This window comes from Notamacropus eugenii, chromosome 6 (genome assembly GCF_028372415.1).
Source record: "Notamacropus eugenii isolate mMacEug1 chromosome 6, mMacEug1.pri_v2, whole genome shotgun sequence".
In the NCBI taxonomy this organism is placed as follows: Eukaryota; Metazoa; Chordata; class Mammalia; order Diprotodontia; family Macropodidae; genus Notamacropus; species Notamacropus eugenii.
This window is the reverse complement of record NC_092877.1, coordinates 101,406,285-101,432,345: the sequence shown is the minus strand read 5'-3', so window position 1 is coordinate 101,432,345 and position 26,061 is coordinate 101,406,285. Positions and strand designations below refer to the sequence as shown.

General features: G+C 36.2%; 1 protein-coding gene across 1 annotated transcript in view; it reads right to left on the bottom strand.

The window, feature by feature from the left end:
* GABRB1 (gamma-aminobutyric acid type A receptor subunit beta1) overlaps positions 1–26,061 on the bottom strand; it is a 440,089-nt gene that overhangs the window by 410,131 nt on the left and 3,897 nt on the right. The window lies entirely within an intron of this gene.

Genomic DNA, 26,061 nt, shown 5'->3' with positions numbered 1-26,061 from the left:
GATATTGAGCACATTTTAAAAAAACCTATAAATAAATCTGGCAATCTGAAATAATTTTTTCTTTGAGGTTAATCTTGCTTCCATGAAATATTCTGAAATCCTTCCAAAACATCAGTGTACTATGGCATACAAAGCCTTATGTCCTTTTAAAGTGTTTTCTTTTTACATGAAAACAATTTAAGTAGCTCATTTAGAGGCAATCAGGAAAACTCAGAATTTCACCTGCCTTAGTTGAAGCTTCTCTTGCTTTATGAGGGTCATCGAGGAAGCTACCAGATGTACCTGTTGGTTTGACTCCCACACTCACCAATCAATCCTTCTGACCAATTTGGATGATGTCTGCCCTGGGCCATGGTGCTAGGGAAAGGTGAATTTGGAGTCAGAGGATATGAATTTGATTCTTAATCTTGCCATGTATTAATCCATGTGATCTCTGGACCTGTTTCTGTATCTATAAAATGATGGGGTTGAACTAGATAATCTACAAAGTCTCTTCTAGAAGAAAACAAAGACAATCTTACTTAGTAAATAAAGCCACATATTTGGCCTCATTACCACAACTTGACTATTCTAGGAAAAACTCATAATTAAAAGAAAAACAACTCCTGAGTAAAGGAGAGATGAGATTGTTGACATTATAGTGGCGTATGAAGAATGCAATTTAATAATTCAAAAAAGATATATTAAATGCCTACTTTGTTCAGAGAACTGTGCTGGGTGCTAGGGCTGTTAAGATAACAAACTCCAAAGACAACTCTCTTGTCTTCAAGGAACTTACATTTCTATTTTAAAAAGTCCACCTATTTGTTAATATCCTCTTTATTAACTTAACAAGGTTCTGAAATACTCCCAGTGTTATCATTAATAAGGCAGATGCTTATAATAAAAATTATTAACTATGGTAGTTCTTGTACTAGGATGCATAAGAAACATAAGATATGGTCCCTTTTCTCAAGGAGCTTATAGCCTAAATTGATAGGCAATACTAACATTTATATAAAACAATAACTTACATTTACATAGGTTTTTACAATTTAAAAAGAGCTTTCTTCAGTGAAAAAAATGTGAAATACATCAAAAATATACTGGAAGAGCTAGAGAAGTTTCATTTTAGGGCTGTAGTTTCACTCTGAAATTCTAACCCACAAAAATCTCTGCTTTTCATTTCCTCCTAGAATTTTTTTTCTCACTTCCCTTTACCTGGACCTTCAATTGGGACATTAGGTTGCTCCTCTCATTACCTCAACAACTGTCTCCAACCATTTTCTTTTTTTATGGTCACGTCTACTGATCTTCATTTTATTTGGGTATCACTAAAAAAGTTTACAGGATCACAGATTTAGAGTTGGAAGGGACCTTAAAGGTCATGGAATCAGAGACAGAGGGCACATTGGATTTGACTTCAATAGGGAATAATATAGTCTTTCACTACATAACTGTTATGGACATGTTTTGCATGAGTACACATATAACATGTATAACAAAGCATAACATTGTTTGCCTTCTTAATAAGGGTGGATAGGGTGAGAAGGGAGAGAATGTAGAACTGAAAACTTTAAAAATGAATACTAAAAATTGTTTTTACATGCAACTAGCAAATAAGATATATATAGGTAAAGGGGTATAGAAATCTATCCTGCCTTACAGGAAATAGAAGGGAAGGGAATGGGGGGGAGGGTGATAGAAGGGAGTGAAAATTGGAGGAAAAAATAATCGGAATACATGCTGTTCTGGGGTGGCGGAAGTGGGGAGATGGGGAGAATGTTTGAAATACAGGAAAAAAATAAAACTGGGTCTCATTTCCCCACTAATGAACAAAGTTTCCATGGGGGAAGATGAGAACAAACTTACAGAAGCTTGGCATTGAGGAAGAAAACAAGCCTTTATAAAGTGCCTACTGTATACCCTCCCAACAAACCTGGAACATGGGTGCTGTCATTATCCCCTAATAGTATTATCCTCATTTTACTGATGCAGAAACTAAGACAAACAGAGATTAGATGACTCACCCAGATTAGAACAGCTAGTAAGCATCTGAGACCAGAATTGAATTCAGCGTTTTTGTTTGTTTGATTCAACTTCAGGCCCAGCACTTCATCCAGTATGCCACCTGACTGCCTCTGTGAGTAGAAACCCACGTGCCCAAGAACAGTTCAGAAATCTAGAATGCAAAAGCACTGATGTCCTTGATCTTAAGGAACAGTCTATAACACTTGGCACTTGCTGGGCACAGCTATTCTTCTGAGTCTTTGCTTTCTTGCTGGGCAAAGCTACATCACTCCTGACTGCTACTCTCAAGTCACTGAAGCAGTATTAATATCTTTTAGATGAAAGAGACTGCAGAGCTATGAAAGGAGGTTACCCTCACTCATCTCTGAGGTAGTTTTAAAGCATACAAATGGTGTCCCTAAATCTGGAATCTGTAAAGCTGTTCAGGTCAGCTCCCTAAGCTGTGAGAGTAGTCCCTCCCTAAAACCTTAGGTGGCAGATATGAGCAAGGAAGACAAAACTTCTGAAGTGCCTCTACTTTTCAAGGTGTAGATGGGTGAAAGGCCTTCCCTTACCCTAGTCAGCTCTTTAGATAGCAGAGGAATCTCCCTTCCTGCAGTCAGTTCCTGAATTAAAGAGACTTCCTCCAATATGATTAATAGCCAGCGACAGCTGCAAAGCCTGTCTTCCTTTGCTGATCTGGATTCATAGGCTCAGCTTGAAGGTGTTGACCTCCTCAGTCTTCTATGCTTTGCTTCAGTTCATCTTTTCTCTCCTTCCTTGATTGTTTCCACATTCTCTACATCTTCTGTCTATGATCACTGACTCCTGCTATTGAGGGGGGGCCCCAAGTACTGTGGCTCACACCTGCTTTAGGGTGAGAATAGTAGCAGACAGATTTTCTTATTGAGCTCCATATGGGATGGTCTTAGAAACCTATGAGGGGATCATTAGAATTTCCCAGTCTCTTGGATAACTTACCTGTGAATCTTTGCAGTATAAAGGGAATATTTTCCTTTAAACTATTTGTTTTCCCTTAATCAATATTCTATCTAAGACTGGCTTCTTTAGTAATTTAGTTTATTCTTTTCCATTCTTATTGTTATTGATCTAATACAAAAGTATTAGTAATAATACATAGTAATGCATTACTTAGAACTGAGGGGAAAATAGATGTCATATCCCTTTAATATTCATTCTTCAATAAGATAAAAACACAAACTATGTCCTGTAAGGCTTTTTGGTAATAATAACTTGCTATTTTAACCTCCAGATGCCATCTGTATTTCTTAATGCAATTTACCAGTTCTAAAAGGACAGTGATAAAATGATCTGACCTTTACATATTACTGCTAGATTTCTTTTTTCAGTATTCATTGGGAAAATATGAAGAGCGACGTTCTTTCTGGTATTCCTGGAAAATGTGTTTTCTTGCTTTTTCGTACTCAGAAGTGAGTTCTTTTGTGGTATAAACCAGCAACCCTTTCTAAATTTTGGTGTTCTGATGCTTCTCTTTTTTGTGGTATAATCCAAATAGATGATCCTGGAATAGGGAATAATTATTTCTTTCCATTGACCAGGAATCTCATCAACTGAAAAATAATAGTAGACTTCAGATCTCCATAGATTTTGGTCCTGAATCAGATCAAACAAACTACCTTCTAGATATTGATTGACTGTTTTAAGACCAAATCATGGATTTCAGTGAAAAGCAGGGCAAGAATCTCCCTCCTGTAACCTGCAACCCAAAATTATATCTGCCCTCTGGAGAAAACTGTCATCGCGCTAATAATAATATGGGAAGCAGGAGTAGAGTAAGAGAAACTCTTTCTAGAGAATTATATAAATAGGCAGTGGATTGGTAAACTAAGTAGGAGGGATGAGGGAAGAAATTAGAAGGTTTCCAATTCCTCTTGAATTCTCACCGCATAGCTTCATTATTTTTTTATATGATAACTTTCACAGGACTGGTAGCCATTTTATATTTTTCTTCATTTCATGGTTTGCTATTGCCAAAAAAATTAACCACTTAGTTGCTAACCTACTGGAAAAGAGCTTCAAGTCACCACACATTAAACACTCTGATCAAAATTAATACCTTATTAGAAGAAATGTTAAAAAATGAGATATACCATATAATTACTTTAGCCTGATCTATTTAAATGATGTATTGATGCTGAAAAATATGTAAACACATAAAGGCAATGACATTGGCATGTATCATCAGCTTTCTTTGGATAAATTTAAAATTAAATGTTACAATAATGCATCTACAAGAGCCCACCAGCCATTACATATAAATAGTTTACATGGAGCAATAGGGTAGATGAAATAGAGCACTAAACTTGAAATAAAGAAGATCAAGACTCAAATCCAGCTTCAGACACTTATTCGCTATGTAATTCCAGGGAAAACTTAATTTTCCTCATCAGTAAAATGAAGAAGTTGGACTTAATGTCCTCTAAGGTTCATTTTACCTCCACATCTATGATATATTCTTGATCTTCCTGCCAAACAGAGTCATGGTGACTAAGGACCAAATGCTAGCTTATATTAAAATTTTATCTTCAAATTCCAGCCAGGAGAATGTTGCAAAATTACCTGCAGCACCAAGTCATAGAATCACTAAAAGGAGTGAAAGAAAAAAAAAACTAAACTGCAAAATGTTTGGCATTAGCCATAATTAAGCCAAACCATACCTATTAGATCACAGCCTTATTGTGGCAGAGGGGCTTTCATTGCTCAATGAAAGTATGAGCTATGCTATGCAGGGTTATCCAAGATGGGCAGATCATAGTGGAGAGTTATGACAAAAGGAGAAGAAAATGGCAAACCATTCCAGTATCTTTGCCAAGAAAACCCCATGGACAGTATTAAAATGACTAAAGAGATGACATCCCAAGATGACATTCTTAGGTTAGAAAGTGTCCAATACACTGCTCGCAAAGAAGGGAGGAGAATTCTATTACTAATAAAGTATCAAGGCCAAAGCTGAAAGGAAGTTCAATGGCAGATGTGTCTGCTGATGAGGGGAAAGTCCAATATTGCATAGAAACCTGGAATGTAAGATCTATAAACCAAGGTAAGCTGGATGTGGTCAAATAGGAGATGGAAAGATGTTAGTGAACTTACTGAATGGAAATGGGCGAATGTAATTTAGGTGATCTTTACATTTACTGTTGTGAGCAAGAATCCCATAGAAGAAAGAGAGGAGCCCTTATAGTCAATAAAAGGGTGAGAAAAGCAGTACTGGTGTATAATCTCAAAATTATGACATAATGATACCTGTTTGAATCCATGACAAACTATTCAGCAAGTCTATGATCCAAACACTGATACTGAAGAAGCAGAGTTGATCAGTCCTATGAAGACCTGCAATATCTTCTAGAAATCACACCCCTCAAAATGGTGTCATGTTCATCATAGAGGATTAGAATGCTAACATAGGAAATCAAAAGATAATTAGAGTAACATGAAAGTTTAGCCTTGGAGTACCAAATGAAGCAGGACAGAGACTAATAGGGTTTTATCAAGATAACTCATTTTTCATTCATAGCAAACATCCTTTTTCACTACCCAAAAGGCAATTCTATACATGAACATCACCATATGGTCAATATAGAAATTATTTTGATTATATACTTTGAAGGCAAGGGTGAAGAAACTCTATAGAGTAAGTTAAAACAGGACCTGGAGCTGACTGTAGTTCAGATCATGAGTTTCTTATTGTAAAATCCAGAATTAAATAGAAGAACAGAGGAGAGAACCATCAGACCATATAGGTATGGACTAAATAATATCCCTTATAAATATGAATATAAAGTGGAGGTGACAAATAGATTTAAGGGATTAGATTTGCTAGGTAGAGTGCCTGAATGGATAGAAGTTTGCAATATTGTACAAGAAGCAGCAAAAAGATCCAAAGAAAAAGAAAAGCAAGAAAGGGAAATAGCAGTCTGATGAGGCTTTATGAATAGCTGGAGAAAGAAGGAAAACAAGAGGTAAAGGACAAAGGGATGGATCAAAAACCAGAATTAAGGTTGCTGGGAGAAGTATCAACAATCTCAGGTATGTAGACAATACAACTCTGATGGCAGAAAGTGAAGAATTAAGAAGCCTCTTGATGAGGGTGAAAGAGAAGAGTGTACAAGCTTACTTGAAGCTTAAGATGAAAGCAAAACCCAAGATGATGGCAATTGCTCCCATCACTTCCTGACAAGCAGAGGGAAAAGAAAGGGAAGCAACATCAGATTTTATATTCTTTGGCCCAAAGATCACTACAGATGGCAACTGCAGCCATGAAATTAAAAAGCAAATGAACAAACACTTGCTCCTTGGAAGGAGCGTTATGGCAAATCTGGACAGCATACTAAAAAGAAGAGACATCACCTTGCCAACAAAGGTCTGTATAGTCAAAACTATGGTTTTTCCAGTAGCACTGTATGGCTGTGAGAGTTTGAACTATAAGGAAAGCTGAAAGCTTCAGAATTGATGCTTTGGAATTGTGATGCTGTTGAGAAAACTTTTGAGAGTCCCTTGGACAGCAAGGAGATCAAATCAATCAATAATTAAAGAAATTAATTCAGGCTATTCATTGGAAGGTCATATACTGAAGCTGAAGCTTAAATAGTTTGGCCACATGCTGAGAAGACAGGACTCATTGGAAAAGACTCTGATGTTGGGAAAGATTGAAGGCAACAAGAAAAGGGGATTGCAGAGGAGGAGATGGATAGATAGTGTCTTAGAACTGTGAACTTGAACATGAACTTGGACAGACTTTGAGAGATACTGGAGGAGAGAAGAGCTTGACATCCTGTGGTCCCTGGGATCACAAAGATTCAGACACAACTAAATGACTGAACAACAAGAAGTCAAATCCTAACAGCATCTCAAGATGCAACTTGACAAAGAACAACAACAAAAAAGATAAAAACATGGAACAAATATGTCATTTCTATTAAAAAATTTTAAACCATCTATGACAATGGAACCACCACATCTGAATTCTGACACAGCATCTCCTGATGTGCTTTATAAGGAATTGGAAATGGCACTAAATTAGATATTAATAGAAAGAATATCTGGACCAAATCAAATAAAAATGGGAGTCCATGGTAGAAGTGACACATTGAGGGGTCAGATCTCCAGATACATGAAAAGGGGAAGATACAGAATAGTCAGAAAGAAAAATAACAATCCTACTATCTCAAATGGCAATTCAAAGGAAACCAAGTCACCACTATCCCACACATCTACTTTCTATATAAGAGCTGAGTATTATTAATATGTGGTTGAAGGAATCTTAAATCTATATGAGAAAGGAATAGGCAGACTTTGAACAAATGATTTTTTGCAACAGACCACATGATTATACCTACATAATTGAATGAGGAGTACAAAGAATATAAAATCCCACTGTGTTTATTGTTTTTTGATTATTTTTTAAAAAATCATTTGGAAAACTTCACAGTGTTTTTGATGATCTCAAACTATTCTCTGAAGCAAAATTCTCTTTTTAATACTAGTATTCTTCTGGTAATATTATATGGTTGTGAATCATAAAACAACATTATCTCCAAAATTGGGCAATGGAAAAGTGTGTGGTGGTTGTGAGTAACATTATAAAAGAGAACTTACATGCATGAAGTGGCATAACAATATAATCCAGCAAATACATGCTAAAATATATTCATATCATCATATTGTGAGAGTACTGGTACAGACATAATGTTAAAAGTCTTAGATATCCACAGTACTTTGGTGGATCTACTTCTGAGAGTTTCACATGCTAAGAATATTTTATTCTATATGGAAGGAAGGAATATTCACATCAAGAAATCATAAATGAATCTTGCAATGTAATACTATGAACCTCAAATGTAATTTTAAAAATACATTCCAAAGACTAGGATTATATTTGAATTATCCATAATTTTGAAGTACCTATACCTGTGGCACCCTATATTAGAGAAGTAGGCTCATCAAATTCTTGGATGACATTAAATAAAGGTAATACCACATAGGTTTAAGTTAGGATCCAAAATCATCTCAAAGAGTTAAGAAAACATACAGAAATCACCTGAATAGAGTTCAGTAGAGACACCTCATAGATACTGATAATGTATTGTCTGGGTATGTGTGCATGGGAGAGGAGCAGTGCATAAATAGGTGAAAGAAAATAATTTATCCTTCTTAGTGAAAGACAGTGAAGCACTGCGTACTAGGTAGTGATCCTTTCTATGGAATTTTAAAAAGGGGCACTATTATTACCAAGTATTGTCAGCACTTTCTTTAAGTAATTGATTCCCCTCCCCCCAGACTATATTATATTCAGTCCAATTCAATAAACATTTACTGTGTGCCACCACATTTGCTACACTATTTTGTACTGTGGGAAAGAAAAGGATGAATAAGACTTGATTCCTGTCTGCAAGGAGGTTGCAATTTCATGGAAGAAATAAGATATGCATAGAAATAACTACTACATGAGGCAAAAAGGGATAAATATCATTGCATGAAGACAAAGTATTATGAATAGGGATTGCTTCTCTGGGGGCATCTGAGTAGAAATCATGGAGAAAGCAGCATTTGAGCTAAAACACAGCTATACTTGGCAACTTTGTTTTATATTCTTCTTTGTTCAGAATTTGTCTGCCTACTTAGCTATCTTTGGTAATAGCATGACTTATCAACTGGCACCAAGTTATCATCAAACTGTTGAGAATGGGAGACAGAATGACTTGCTCCCTTCCTTGGGTGGTTGTTGTTGTTCAGTCATGTCTGACCTGTGGACCCTAACATGGCAATACTGTGCATGAGGTTTTCTTGGTAAAGATAGGGAAATGCTTTGCCAGTTCTTTCTCCACTGGCCTGAAGCAAACAGAAATAAGTGAGTTGCCTAAGGTGAGTGTCTGAGGTCACATTTGAACTCAGGTCTTCTTGACAATGCTGTATTCACTTAACTACCTTGCTGCCTCCCTCACTTGGGTACAACCAGAAAAATAGTGATCTCTGTGGTTGGATTGTGTAGGCAGTTTCCCAACCCCTTTGATTCAAATCTGACTTATCCTGTAAAATGGGAGTGGGGGGAGGAACTTCTTCTAATCTTCAGAGCCATAAAAGCATGGAATAAAGGATGTAAGATATTTCTTCTAAATATCAGAAGAAGGAGCTAAGGACCAGGAATAGGAATTAGCAAGTGACCTGACTTGAATGGAAGTAGTTGATCACTGTCTATCTGTTCTCTCCATGTTTCCAGCTAAACTGAGGAACTTCATTCTATTTAGGATTCTTAACCCTTTTTGTATTATGGTAGTCTGCTAATCTTTGGCAATTTGGTGAATCCGATGTATTCTTTCTTAGAATAATGTTTTTTTCATAAATAAAATAACATATATGGAATTACAAGGGAAATAAGATACATAGAAATACTCATATTTCTGTGTCCTTATATATGTATATGTGTATTATATATATTTATATGTAATGTATATGTATAGCGCATGTAACTGGATTAAAAAGAAGACTGCTTAGCCTTCCCTGTATAGTATATCAGAAGGCAAAGAGAACAAAGCAAGGAATTAATTATTTTCCTACAAAAATGAATCAGATCTGTAGGTTTCAGGTAAGGGGTTTTAAAAAGTCTAACCTATATACACAATGAAAATGGAAGGTCAGAAATCCCTAGTAACTGCTATACAGGAATTTGGGTAGATGAGCAGGCCATGATGAATGGATCTTTTCAATATAGCACCTAAAATATTTATCTTTCTTTTCTCTGTGAAAACCTTTTCCTAAAGCCTTCAATCATGTGAACCCTAACTGAATAACAGTTGAACTTATTACACTTTCCAGGGATATTTACATGTGAAAAAAATAATGTCTTAAATTGAAGAATATGAGTTGTAATGGTAAAACTTTAGGCAGGGGAAGAGAAGGTATGTGAAGTTAGGGTAACCTTCTCTGCACTCCTGAAGTTATGTAGTATATATATAGACAGTTGCTTTACTTACGTATAGGTAAGGTTGGCCCTGTACACAAACCAAAACCAAAACCAAAAAACCTCTTGCATTTTGATTGACTGCATGGTTTCTTCTCTTTGCATCTGTACAAGGAACAGTGATATAAATTCATGCAAGTTACTGCTGTGTCCCAGTTTAAGTCACATTTGATTCAGTCAGCTTACACAAACATGGTTAGACAGATTTAACTGAGAAGGATTTGTTTTTGTTTTTTGTAAATTGTAAGTTCAATATGTCAGCAGTTGGGTACGGCAGCCCACAGGCTAATAATTTTATTTGTAGCATAGGCTTCAGGAATCGTCCCACTGGACTCTGCTCTGATCAGACCTCACCTAGAACCTTTTTGTTTTAATTGGAAGGACATCAAGATGAGAACTAGTAGAAGGTTGAATGATCTCCAGTCTATGCCATCTGAAAATCCATTAAATCAACTGGACATATTTAACCTAAGAAGAAGAAGTTCAGGGAACATGATTGCTTTCTTAAAGTATTTGAAAGACTTTCAAGAGAAGGAAGGATTAAACTTGTTCTCTTTGACTCTAAGGGGAAGAGTTAGCTGTGAAGAGACAACTATAGTCTTGATGCTGGAGTAGGGGGTGGGAAATTTCTTAAAAAACAAAGTTATTTCAGAGTGGAAAGGATTACATGGGATCGCATGTTCTACTTCAGTACTGGTTTTCAAAGACTACTCTTGGGTATGTGATTTTAGTTATTCATTTTTAGCTTTGGATTGGATAGGATGGGTACTGATGTCCCAGATATCTCTAAAATTCTGTGATTATGAAAATCTGTGAAGCTCAGAAACTCAAAAGAGCTGGATTTCAATAAAGGCATGGAATCAAACTCCCAAGTCTATATATTCATTATATATTCATGAATCATCTGACAAAATCATATTTATAACAGCCCAGAATAACTGAGTAACCTGCCTGAAACTGAAGTTATTGTGTTTGGAATGCTCCATTCTTTCAAAGTTTATCATCTCCCCCTTCTGCTCTTCTACTTACGTACAAAACTAATGAAAATCTGAGTTCCTGTCAGTGAACTGATGGTCTTAACTTGGAGAATATCTATCCATTAGATATTTTTTTTCATTCACCATTAGTGACCTCTAGGATGAAGCTACTCTCCCTTCCCCCATACTTTAATCTTAGCAGTCAGCTTGAGGAGTAACTTTTCCTCCCATTGTTCCCTCTGGGATGTGCCAAAGAGGTCAGGGGAAAGAATCTTCTTCTTCGTGTAATTTAGTTATTTTGTTCTCACTGGCAGTGATAAATCACAGTTTGAATGGGATATCACAAGTTTCAGACAAAGGTAATATTTTGAAATAAGTGCACAATGTAGCTTGCAAGTATGGTAGAAATGAAACTTTTATTTTTTCTGAATTAGTCAGGTTTTGTCACTAATGTTTGACCTTTGTCAATTTTTTTTCAATTTTTTCAATATAAAAAATGACACAATCCCTTCACAAAGTCCTAATCTGATGCCTCATTCTAGAAAGGTGACCCTGACATCTTGAAAGATATGCCAGTAGAGCAGAAGCTCTGGCAGATTCTACAAAGCTGGAAATCCTTCAAATATAGTCCCAGTGACAGACTGTTCCTTTATAATGAGAATCAGCATAGCTAATATGGAAAGACCCATTACCAGCAGTCTGGCCAATTGCTAATGAATTCTTTGGCCATGACAAGCCATGGAACAAAGGAAAATATAAAATGGCCTTCTGTCTGGTTTGGCTTCTTTATAGTTTATCAATGAAAATTGAAGAGTGCCACAAAAAGGGGCCAGAGGGTGCTAAGAATTGCAGTTTTTAAACTGTTTATAAACATTAACTTTGCTGTTGTTATCTTAAACATGAAATCCTAAACCATGTTCCTCTAGTAGACATGTTAATGAAGGAACTAAATTATGTTCATCTTGGCAGTCTCGCTATGAATGCAACTAAAAGCTATAACAACACTATAGATGGTTTGGATAGATGAAAGACTACTAGAGACATTGGTGGAGTTGGTTTTAGGGTGTATCTGGAGGCAACAAAAGTATCTTTTCCTGGGATTTTTGTACATCTTGTATTATAGTTCTCATGATATTAAAAAAAAATCTATCACCATAAAAGTGTTTCTAGCTTTGTACTAACATCTGTTGTGGCAAACAAGGAGGCAGAAAAATGCTATGACAACCTGGCAAAATTGCAAACCACATTAATATATTCTTTGATAACCAATGACCTGGTGTGTGGTTTGTCCTTCATTCTCAAAGAGGACCATGACATCAGGGCAATGATGATGTGACTTGCAGTGACCTCAATATAAATATAGGCATAGATGAAGATGACATAAAATATATGTTGTCAATTATGCTTAGAAGTGAGAAATGAGAGAGCCCAGAATAGTAGAATATATAGAAGTTTGAAGCCTATGGAGCAAGAATCATGAGGTGCCAGATAAACTGGTTATCAAAAAGCATAATAAAATAAATTTGGTATTTTAATTCATTCATTCCACTGATGTGGAAGTTATTCCCAAATCTGTTATGTGTGTGTCAGAGCACTGACTTGTTTAAAAATGTGACTTATACAAGAAGAAATAATAAAAATAGGAGGATTATATGGTATTCATTCAAAATAATTCTATTCATATATTTGAATATATTGCTATGGAAGAATGAACATTTACATAGATTAAACCATTTCCTAAAGATATTCAATTTATGTAAATAAATTATTATATTGAGATGAACAAAAGAATCACCTCAATTGGTGATCGCTTTACCAAGTAGAGAGATGTCAATCAAAGGCAGGATGAGTTTAGAATATACAATCTCATCTAGGAGCTTAAATAATGGGATAGTAGAGGATCACAAGTAGCATCTCCATCCAGAACAGCAAGAAGCAGTGCAAAGTAAAACAAACTTTAAAAAAGCTTGATGAGAGACCCCAAAAGGCAATCATCCCAAGAGCATTTAGGAATGTCATTTTTATTGAGGACAATAAATAGGCCCTCCAAATCAGAAAAGATCTGTAAATATATATATATATATATATGTATGTATGTATGTATACACATATCAAAGTCTTTTATCACCAGAGGTGTCCATTATATTTGAATTATAAAGTCCCATTCGTGGACATGCTTATTGAGGAAGTAAAAATGACACAAAAAAATGAATATGAGATGAGCAAATGGATCCCAACAAATACATGGAGTCTATACTGGAGGTGAAAAAATCTGGAGAGGAATGAAAGATCAGTTCTTAATATATTTAAAGGATGAGGGGAGACCTAATATGGGGGGAGGGGTAGGGAATCTCTGACCTAGATAGGAGCCAAAACCAAATAAAAAAACAAAAATAATAAAAGCAAAAAAATGGTGACCACATGAATAGCAGTAATAACTGCAATCATTGGCTTACTACTGTCTCTCTGTGAAATAGTTATGCCAAGAAACCACATACGTTGTCTAAAGCTTACTTGAAGGAGGGTATGAGGAGAAAAGAGCCAGTTTGATGGACTGGATCCCTTCACAACCTGGGGAGTTTGTCCCTTTCAGAGAATTTCAATGAGGAAATTCCCAATACCAATAGAGTGATACCTATTCTTCAGTTTATTGTTTTAGAGAATTTCCCAGACAACTGAGAGGTTATATGGTCATATAGAAAATATTAGTTAGAGAATTGACTTGAACCTAGGCCTTACTGACTCTGAGGCTCACTATCTATACACAATACCATGCTGCCTCTTTCTGTTTACTGCATGTATTTGATTTAATAGAAAAAAGTGCCACAAGTCTCTTAGAATTCCTAGTTTCCTTCAAGGCTCGGCTGAAGTGTCACCTCTCAGACAAGGTCTATTCTGATTCCATGGTTATTATTCCATTTTGTTCAGAAGTTACTATCTGTCTGCATACTTTTAAGATGTATTCTAAGAGCCATTCACTAATTGATAAATGATAAAAGGATAGTAACAGGTATTTTTTAAAAAGGAAGATATCAAAGCTATCAATAACCATGTGAACTAATACTCCATAATCACTAATAATTATGCAAATTATAACAACTTTGTGGTTCTGCCTCATGCCCATATTTGGATTTGTAAAGTTGATGAAAATTCAAAATGATAAATGCTGGGGGAACTGTGGGAAACAGGCATATTAAGGCACTGTTGGTGACAGTATATGAACAGGTCCAGTCATTCTAGAAAACAATTTGAAATTATGCCCCCAAAGTTGGTAAACTGTATTCCCTTCCATCCAGTCAGAACACTATAACACTATTGGGTTTATACTCCATAGATATCAAAGAAAGAGAAAAGGTACTCATTATGTACAAAAAATATTTTAACAACTCTTTTTTTATAGCAAATAACTGGAAATCGGGGGTGGTATCCATCAATTGAGAAAATGCCTGAGCAAATTATTGCATATATATATATTATGAAAGGGATAATTTGGAAGAAATCAGTAGTCCAGGGAAGCTTGAATGAAGTAATGTAACATCTGCACAAAATTTTTACAATGTTGACAGCTTCATAAAATTAACCATATCGATAGATTTAAGAATTATGATCAATGCAAAAACCAGAGTTCCAGGGAACTGAGGATGATGTGTGCTGCTCACCTACTGACGGACCGGTGCTAGACTCGAGATACAGAATGAGACATATTTTTGCACATAACTAATGTCAGAATGATGGGGTGGGGGAAAGGGAAGAAAAGAAAATGATTTTTTTAATTTAAAAATTTCCAAAAACAAATAAGATGTGTTTCTTAAAAATATAACTTACTTTTTTAATCAGATAGTTGTCGAATATGTTATTAAGCACATTTAATAAAACTGATATCCTTTAGAACACAGGTGAAAAAGGGTAACCAGAAGAGCAGTGTGTTTATTTTTCAAAACAAATGAAAAGTCAAGACGCTGTATATTAATGTTTGTCATGTATTGGTTTTGTGTCTATTAGGCTGACTGCTTTATATGATGAATCTGTTCCTATGGTAACAGCTCATGATTCGTGATCACCATAAAAGCAAAGGAAAATTACAGATGGAGGTGTGAGTTGGAACTGATGGAGAAACTGCTAATTTATGAATTAAGATTTTAAAAAGATATTCTTACTAACACATTTTAACATGTTGATAAATTATTACTATTATTAAATAATTCTGTAAGTTGTATTATATAACCTTGTCATCAGCTTGGAGTATGCCAGGAGCTATATAGAATTTTGCAAATGTTTTTATTCAAATCTCAAGGAGTTTTATATGTGTATCTCTGTGTGTAAACACACACACTTTATACATACATATACATATACATGTATGTACATACACACAATTGTGTACTGAGAGAAAAAAATAATTTACACTCTTTCTATTGTCCTGGATTTTGCTTGTCTGTCTCAAGCACTCTCTCTACCAGTAATCTGACCAATGATGGTGATGGCAAAGCTTCAAAGAAATGTTTTGAGTTAGATCTTTGAAAAGATTAGGGAGGTCAAGGAAGAGAGAAAAGGGAAAAAATACTGGGAAAAGATGAAAGGAAATTTGGTAGCTTGTGATATTGCAAAACATATTAGGCATATATAAAGCTCATCCTCTTTAAATAACTATCATTGATTGTCCTCTATGGAAACCAAAATGCCTTTTTCCTTGACTAGTGGAGAACATGTTCTCTTGGTTTAAAAAGCACATGGAAAATTTATTCATGGGGCTTTAGTATTCTAGGGAAAAAACCTTGGGTGCTACCCTAATCCACCACTCCCTACCTCTGGGACAGCTCATACCTAAGTCATTCTGATATCCAAGAATCTTCCCTACTTGTAAAAATCTATAGTTGTAGGCATCCTGAAAAACTCTCTTGTTGAGAGAATCACCTTTAATAATCTAAATGTATTCAGTAATTGAAATCTTTCATGTTGAACCTGAAGGGTCTTTTCTCAGTCCTTATGCTTCTTAATCTCTACTCAGTTTTTGACACTGTGGACCACACTCTTCTCCCAAATATTTTCTCCTCACTGGGTTTTCAAGATACTGCTTTCTCCTAGTTGTCCTTCAAACTTGCCTAATAGATCTTTTCATTAAACTTTGCAGGATCCCTGACCAGTCATGACCCAGTATTGCCTTGGGTCAGCTCCTGTCTGTATTCTTTTTTCAGTGATCTCATGAATTCCCAAGGTTCAACTATGACTATGTAGATGACTCCCAAGTCTATATATCTAGGCCTTATCTTTCTCCCCAGTGACCAGTTCCAAATGTCTAACAGCCTGTTAGGCATCTCCATCTGGAAGTACCAAAGGCATCATAAAGTCACCTTATCCCAAACAGAACTCATTATCTTTACCCCTAAGCATGCATTTTTTCTTAACTTCCCTGTTTCTGTTAAAAATACCATCAGTATCACCAGTCATTCAGATTCAAAACCTGAACCACCTTCAACCATTCACTCTCCTTCAGCCCTACTATATCCAATCAATTACCAAGTTTTATTGATTCTACTTCCATAAAATACCTCTCATCCTTCCCTCTCCCCCTACTCTCACTCCATGGCCACTACCAAATTTCAGGCCTTCATCAGCTCTCGTCTAGATGATTGTAATAACCTCTCAGTTAACTTCCCAATCTCAAGCCTTTTCTTTCTTCAGACCGTCTTCTGACATAGCTGGCAAAATGATATTCCTAAGCATAGCTCTATCTTGCTTCCATATTCCAGAAGGTCCTGTAATCTCCTATTGCCTGTAGCATAAAATAAAAACTCCCCAGTTTGGCATTTAAAGCCCTTCACAATTTGGAACCCACCTCTCTCATTGAATGGGCCTTACCTCAGTCAAATTGAGATCTGTTAAAGACCATAGCTTAAAAAGGCCAAGGTCCCCCTTGTATCCAGGGCCATCTCCAGTCTTTCTTATCTATATCGGACCACTGGACCCAGATGGCTCTGGAGGCAAGGGTGAGGCTGATGACTTTGTACAGTCTTCCCTCACTGAAATCCAGTTCACTTATATGTAATGCCATCCCCTCCCTCATGTCATGGTCCTCTTTGAGAATGAAGACCAAACAAGGACAACAGCCAGGCTGATGATACATTATTTCCCCTCATATTATTTATGTTCCAAGCTCACTCCTTATATGAGATATTATTTCTAAAATGCTTAGCACAAAGCAGATGCTTAACTCCTTTATTCCTCCCTTCTTCATGCCATTCCATCTCCCATTTCCATGCCTTTACTCAGGCTGACCCCCATACTTGGAATCATCTTCCTCTTCAACTCCTCCTCTTGGAAGCCCTCTTTCCTTTCAAATCTAAGCTCAGGTCCAACCTCCTAATGAAAAACCTTTCCTGATTTCTTCAATTGTTTATGCTCATTCATCTCTCTTGAAGTTGCTTTGTATTTATTTTGTATACATTATGTAACTACTCATCTTTATGCATAATGCTTCTCCTTAGTAGACTGTAAACTCTTCGAAGGTAGAAATTATTCATAGCATCATACATTCAATTCTGGATGGAACAAAGACTCTTAATCTAGAAGATATAGAACTTCAGCTTCAAGAGTTCTATAAAACTGGATTGCCAAGAAAGTTACATCTTTATTTTCACTAACTTCTAACTGTAACTAATTTCCTTCAGTTACTTAAAAAACCTTATTTGAAGAAGGGGTGCATAGGCTTCACTAGACTGCCAAATGGATCTTGGATCCAAAAAAAATAGTTTAAGCTTTAGAAAGAGCCTAGTGCCCTAATTTTACAGATAGGGAAATTGAGACCCACAGAGATGGAATGTCACCTACACTAGCACCTAATGACTCCAAAACTGGAATTTTTTTTTTTACTATGCCATACTCCTTTTTATCTTTGGATCCCTTATGCCTAACCATGTGCCTGGCACAGAGCAGATGCATAAAAACATTTGCTTAACGAAATGTATTGTGTTATTCCTGTTCTTCAAGAATAGAAATAAAAAAGAGCTACACAAAATGTCTGTGTTAATGAGACCCTTACTTAAAGCTACTGATCAAGTTACTCATCTGCGTCTCCTTTATATTGTGTAGAGAACTGGGCTCAAAGGCAGGAGGACCTGAGTTCATATCTAGCCTCATGTGTAACTCTGGCCAAGTCACTCATGCTTTTTCTGCCTCAGTTTCCTAAAATGGAAAATCGGGATAATATGAGCACCTATCTCATAGGGTTACCGTGAGGAACAAAAGAGAAGTGCTTAGCATCGTGCCTGGGACATAGTAGATACTTAAAAAATGCTTGTTCTGCCTTCTCCCCCCACCAATAATGTGATGATAGACAGTTGGGGTTATCCAAATAAGGCTCTCTTCACTCTCCTTTGAATTACCTTTTGCTTACAGGGAACTTCCTATGCTGAGCAGAATATCAACAGAGAACCTGGCTTTATGGAAATAACCATTTTCTATCAATCTCATGTACAGCATTCAAATATCTCCATCCTTTTGAAAAGCTCTTGGGAGTCACTTTTTAATTTTCTTGCAGGTATGCCTCATTTCCCAGGGCAGGCTGTTAGTCTCCCTTGTCAGCTCTGTTACACCCAGTTTCATTTTCTCAACAAATACGTTTTCTACAAGAACTCCCAGTGCTTTCAAGTGACTTCACATGGGAGCCTAGTGTTCCAAAGGGACTCTGAGTCACTTCCTAGGTCTGTGGGGAAGGAACAGATGCTATGCAAACGTGTTTTTAGCACTTGTTGTTTTCCTACCTAAGTGATTTAAAAATCTACAACTACAGCAGTCAAGTCAAGCCAACAAGCATTAATTAATAAGCACATAGTAAGCACTGGCAATGCAAAGAAATGCAGAAACACGCCCTGCCTTCAAGGAGCCCATATTCTAAGAAAGGAGATAATATACAAATAACTATGTTCGTACAAAATATATACAGAGGAAATAGGAAGTAATATCACAGGGAAGACACTGTCATGGAGGAGGTGGGGACATTGAGAAAGACTTTTTGCAAAAGGAAACATTGGAATTGAAGTTGAAAGGAAGCCTTGGAAGGCAGGAGATGAGAAGGGAAAACATTCTAGGCATAGAAACAGTTGATGAAAATGTGTGGGTCTTGTGCAAGGAATCATTTCATCACCGAGTACATGGAAGGAAACAGAGCACAAGAAGCCTGGAGAGGAAAGCAGAGGCCAGTTTGTAAAGGGCTTTAATCAAATGATTTTATATTTGATTCTGGAGATAACAGGAACTCACTGGAGTTGACTAAGTAGGAGCAACAGTGACACTGTCATGCTTTAAGAAGACCTCAACAGAATGAATAGCTCATTTTTTGGGAAGCGTTTGCAAATGTACTCAAAATTCATTTATGGTCTTCAGTTATGTTAGTGTTAATAGATTCACTCCACTATCCACTTGATCCCACCAGCCGTCTTGCCCTATCATTACTGAAATGGATATAACTCATTACCTATGTGGTTTAATTTGATTCAGGAGGTCAGGAGGCTTGGGATTCTTTCAAAATGGTGGAAAGCTTTTCATTTCATTATGAGAAATAAGGCTTAAACAAGTCCAAAGACCATGATGAGAAATATTGTCCACCTCCAGATAGAACACTGATGAACCTGGAGTGCAGTTGAAGTATACTTTTTTTTTTCACTTTCCTTATGTCTTACTTTTTATTTTATTTTTCAAAATGGCTAATATGGAAATATGTTTTACATAACTTCACCTGTATAATTGTGAATCATATTGTTTCTCAATGGGTTGTAGGAGGGGTAGGAGGGAGCAAATTCGGAACTCAATTTCTTTAAAAAAATGAATGTTAAAAATAAATAAACAATTAAAAAAATTAATTAGTTTATTTTTAGTTCTCAACATTCACTTCCATAAAACTTTTGAGTTTTTAATTTTCTCCACCTCTTTCCTCTCCCCCTCCACAAGATGGCATGCAATCTGATATTGGCTCTACATATATTTTCTTATTAAACATATTTTCACACTAATCATTAAACAATTTTTTTAAAAAAGAAATAAGCCTTAAAATTTCAATAAGGTGAAAGGTAACCAATGATTTCATTTCATACTAAGTGATAAATTATTAATATTCTTATTGTTGCTGTCTATTCTTTGTTCTCAGAGAGGACAAATGATCTTAAATCTTTTTTTCTGAAAGCAGTTTCCATAAGGGAAAGCAAATTGCCTATATAAGAACAAAGAAGAAGGAATAGCTGCCACAGAGGTAGGGAAAAGGCATAGAAATAATAGCCTGAAGCCACAAACTATCTATCTTCATGCCCTTTCTCTCCTCAAATTATCTAGAATTTTATTTATATGTGTAGGATATAAGTAAGTAAAAATTAAAATGATGAACTGTGCAGGAGAAATGCTGCAAAGCATGTATCAGAAAAACATTTGTCTGGGGGTGAGGAGGGAAATGGGCCATTAGCTTAGCAAGATTGAGAGACAACTAACTGATGAAAAGCTCACATGTTTCATTGGTAGTCACATAAAGAATACCCAGAAATTCTGCCCTAAGCATGATTGAGTAGGTCCCTTGTATAAGATTTACGTGAAGACACAGTCGAGTTACACAAAATGGACAGACATGGATCAATTGTGAGCTCTATCATTGGAGGGAATATCAGTGAGATCACAGATTCATTGAAGTGGAAATACGATGTTTATTTGTGAAAAAATTGTATTTCCCAATTAAAATGTAATCTGTTTTAGGAGAGAGAATGTTCTTTGTTTTTTGTCTTTTATGGCACAATGTCTTGCACGTAGTAAGGCAATGCTTAATAAATACTTATTGAATGGAATTGATTTGAAACTTTGTATCACAATTTTGCTCAGAACCTTTCCTGTATATCCATCCACAAAACAAAATTATTTTAAAGACTTTTGTTAGTGTATATTGGCATTTCCCCAAAATGTTAAATAGCTGATGCATGCCAACAAATAGTTAACTCCGTTTGTCTTCTTTATAGACAATATTTAACTTTTAGATCCTAGAAATAACTATCATTTGAGTATAGAAGAAGCCTAAGATGTTGAAAAAAAATTCTGGGAATAAATTCCTGGCATTGTCATTGACAAGATTTCTGCAAAGTAAAACAAGCATTCTCACATCTCAAGGGGGTAATTGCATACCGTTGCCGATTCAATACACAAGTCACATCTATATCCTCACATACCAAGGAAACATGGGAATATCTCCAGTTGGCTATAGATTCTAAGCTCTTTAAATGTAAGAGCTGTGGAACCATGGCTTATTTAAACTAAACATCTATTGTAGTTGTTCTCTCCACACAGTAGATGGTCAAAAATCATTTGTGACATTTAAGTGGTTGAACTGAATGAGATAGAAGAATATTACTAGTCAATGACTGCTTTGGCCAAAGAGATCAAGATACATGACATGACTGTCTGCTGGTTTTTAGGCAGTGGTCTAGTAGCATTTTGCCCTCTCTAGACCCCTCTAGGGGTTTTGCCATAATCTAGGAACTGGGAAGTTTGATTTGATTTATAGAAATGCCATACTAGACTAAAGCACTTTGAACACTGTGAAAGCTTACAGAAGGAACATGCCTGGATAGAAGCAGTGCTCAAAATCAATAGCAGGGTGGAAACCACCCTAACAAGCAGCAAAGCTGGAAACTTGGAGAGTTTGAAGCCACAGGGGAAGCAGTGCCAGCCATGAAATATTCAGCACTGGATTCCAGAACCAAAGCTGTCTGAGCAGAATGTGCACCGTGTATTGCAAGGATATTGTGTTATTGCAGCACCACTCTGGATTTGAGACCCACAAGACAGTGATTTCTCCTTCCCCCACCCCCTTTAGCTTTTCTACCATCCCTCTTTAGAGTTAAGGTCATGCACCTATGCAGCTGTTTTCAAAATACACATACGCACACACAATCTTTCTCTCTCTCTCTCTCTCTCTCTCTCTCTCTCTCTCTCTCTCTCTCTCTCTCTCTCTCTCTCTCTCATCTCTTTCCCTCCTTCCCTGTCCCCCTCCAGTGCCCCCCTCCCCCCACCCTGGCCACAAGTCAACATTCTGACCGGGGTAGGGGGATATGAGAAGGCGAGGAAATGATAGAATGGTAGGGGCAATGCCTTTGCCACTTTCCATTGTTTTCAACAGTTTTCTTTGAAAGGAAGAGCCAGGAGAATGTCTAGAAAGAAAACCACATCCAAGGAGAGAGATCTAAGGGAAAGACTGGGATGAATAACCCAGCACACACATATGAGCTGGGGGAAGAACAGTGGGTGACATCACTGACAACCCTACTCAAAGACACTGCATAGAATCACAACAGCAAATCACAGTTACACTAAAAACAACTCAGCAACTTGTTTTTAAAGCTTCATTATGAGTGTTTTTGTGGTTGGTGTTGGGGGGTGGGATGGGATAAGGGTTTTTCACCAATCCAACGACCTGAAATTCATGAGTACTTTTAGTATTTCTTAAACATGGTCTGTCTACTCGAGAGAGAAGCATGGTATGAGAATAATACACTAGGAGTTTTCAACGGTGGTAGGGGCACTGCCATCCTGCAGACACTTAATAAAACATGTAAAGAGTCAGAGGAATGGAGTGGTAGGATATTAATCAATGCAAAGAAACCTTGATGTTTTTCCCCCTTCACACTGAGACTCCCTAAGGGAATGATTCAAGGCCTGATTTTTTTAATACCTCTGGGGTCTTTTCAGAAGTTGAGAAAACATAAGATCTTGCTGCTATTTGATGTGTGTTGAAAAATAAATTACTCTAACAGCAGTTGAGCTATTTTGCCAACTTAAATAGGACAGAAACTACCAAATGCAAATATTTCCAATATAGTCTTTACTCATAAGGTGAGAAAAACCAGGCATCAGTCAGGTTGAATTTTGAAGACTGTTGATATAGCACCTTCTGTGTCTCATGATTGGATCTAGAATCCTTGAGGGATAGTTTAGGGAGAAGAGGTTATGGAGTATGCCTTGGTCAATTAGACTGCAAAGCTTTTGGAAACCAGAGATTGCCTAATCATTATGCTATTTTCTCTCCCCTTTTCCCGAGTCTGGTACAACGCTTTCATCCTTTGGGAATGCAATAAATCCTTGTAGATCATCCATGTAATCTGTTAGGGAGAATAGAAAGGTTTAAAAAAATAGCTAAAACAAATAAAGATCACTGATCTAGAAGTAGAGGGGACTTCAAAAGTCATCTAGTTCAATGTTGTCATTTTGCAATTGAGGAAATAGAAACTCAGAGAAGGTAAGTGATTTATTCACAGGATATCAATTTAAAAAATATCAGAGGTGTTAATTGAATCCCAGTCTTCTTAACCACAGTACTTAGCACAGTATTGGACTTACTACGCACTTAATAAATGCTTACTGACTGACTACTGGCCCAACAATGAACCATACTGTCATTGAATCTTAGAGCTAGAAATTACCTTGGACATCAGCCCTAAAACCCAAGTCAGTGTTCTTTCTTCTATGCTACACTATTTTCTAAATGTCATAACAAATGGTAACCCAAGAGGAACATTAATTTAGCATATTGGAGTTGTTTGCTTTTTTTTAACCTGGGGAGACAGGTTAAACACTCTTGTAAACCCCTAAAAGAAACCTATTGACATTTTTCTAGGAAGGGTGAAACTGTGGCCATGAAGAGCCAGAGTAGGTAAATCAGTATGATTATTTGGAAGGAAATACACCCCTATCTATACTCGTTGTCAATAGTTCTCTTGTATTTAAATATTATAGTCCATTTATTCTGTTTGCAAAGGAGACTGTATTGTAACCCCACAGAATTCAGCACTATATTTACTGACAACAGCAATAGTATGCCTAAGACATTCATTTTATAAGGCTATTGCTAGCTTCCCAGTGGGAAGAAAAAAAGCAGTGTGTAGTATTCTCTGTTCTAAGGAAAAAAAGTCACTGGTGTTCTGTAAAGCAGCAGGATAACATTGTTAGAACTACTGCACTTGGTAATGTTTTCAAAGACTTCATTTAAAGTTGAATGCTTCTGAAGTGTTAACGTAATTAGGAGGATCATTAGTTAGTTTGTTAAGCTCAGTTTCTTCATCTAGGCTCTTACTCTATTGTTTATGATCAGTTATTGCATTACTTTCTCCCTGTTGAGTTTAGTTACCTGTTCAACTAGCTGTAAAAGAAAACAAAAACAAAACATTTCACCATATCATAAGCCAATATAAATTATTGCCGCAAAATAAATTTTGGAGGAAGTAGACTGCCATTCATTTATTTTTGACTCCTGCCACATCTTTGCTGCAAATAAATTGTTCTGTAAGACTAGGAAAGATAGTATTTTGAATAGATGTTTGGAGCAGCTAAATTAAAGATTAGGAAAAGGGTAACTGGTACTGGCAGCCTCATTTAACTAGAAATCTCTTGGGCAGTATCTCCAAGGAGAAACCTGATGTACTCAACTAGTAAAAAGAAATAATTAAGCAAAACAGAAATAGGTTCTGTTTTGATTTGGGTTGGTATGTTGCCAAACAACTAATTTGACTCATTTTTTTCGCTTGCTAAATAAATACTGGTTAAATGAATGCATGGAAAGAATCTGTTGGAATAGCTGAGAATGAATTCTACCAGTTGTCAGTAAAATAGATTAAAAAATGAAACAGGTACACTTATCTATAAGGTCTTAAATAAACAACTATTAGTTACTGAGTGCTGCAGATTACACATTCCTACTTGGAAACAGATCGGGTTTCATTATTGGACAAGAAAGAAGCAACAAATACAGTCTGAAAAAATCCAATATTTCATTCATGGTATCATAGATTTATAGCTGGAAGAGAATTTTGAGGTCATTTAAGTCACCTACTGCATTTACAAATACAGACACAGAAGCAGAAAAGTCAAGAACTCCCTTACCCAAGGTCAATCATCTGAGATTTGAACCTAGGTCATTTAACTTCTGATTCAGCATTCTTGCCACAATATGACATAGGCATATAATCCCATCCTGTTACCCTACTGCAAGAAAATGGATGGGAGAGGAACAGCTGAAACCATTTGGTCTTTGCACTCACTTAACTTGGAGGCATATTTAAGCCTTGAATAAACTGGATCATTGTGGTTCCTTGGGGCATGTTTTAATGGATTAAGCAGAGTAGCAGATTTTCTGGGATCCCTTGGTGTCTAAATGCTATGGTATTTCACCTCTTATGACTTCAAACATTTCCCTTAAAATCTCAGGCAGCTTTTGTTTTTTGTTTGCTTTTGTTTTTCTTTTCTTTCTTTTTTTGGCGAGGGCGGGGCGGAGACAGGGCAGGTCAGTTTATAGAGAGAAATAGATAGGAATCTATAGGGAGATGGTAGAAATGTGGAATTTGGGGCAAGTTAAACTCCTTTCATAAAAGCTCACAATTTCTAAATGAACTCCCCATAGCAGTGGCAATAAATAGTCACCCCATAGTACATGGGTATCTTGTGTAGTGAGAAGGAAGATAAATGCTTCTAATTTAAAGAATTATATAGGCACCCGAAAAGAATCATGCAATTTTCAACTGCCATCAACTCCTTTTTCCAAGAAATTTCTGTACTTATTGATCAAAAAGAGTCTTGACCACACTTGTTTTTTTTTTTTAATTTGGGGAAAAGAAACATTTTATATTCAGAAGACAAAAAGCAGAAAATGCTCTTGATATAAAGGTAAAATTCAGCAGAGGCAATATATTGTGAAATTATAATAATACTATTTTATCAATAGCATCAAAGGAAAGTGACTAAAACCAAAAGAATCTTTTTTATTCTAACATATTAAATGAAATTATGATCATCATACCATTTTACCTGAAAAATTCCTACTGGAGAGAAATGGAAAATACCCAAATTAATGAATTATTTAAAGGAAATATATTCTTTTTTATTTAGATAAAATTTTATTCTTTTTCTGATTTTTAACCAAGTTTTTGGTTGTTTTATAGAACTTTTCCATTTCTTATCTAGGTAAAAAAATTTCAAGTATTTTCGCAAATACTGTGATGTTGAAAGTGATTACTATAGAAAGAAAAAAATTCTCTATCCCATGCATTCAACATCTATTTTCTAAGTGCCTATTAT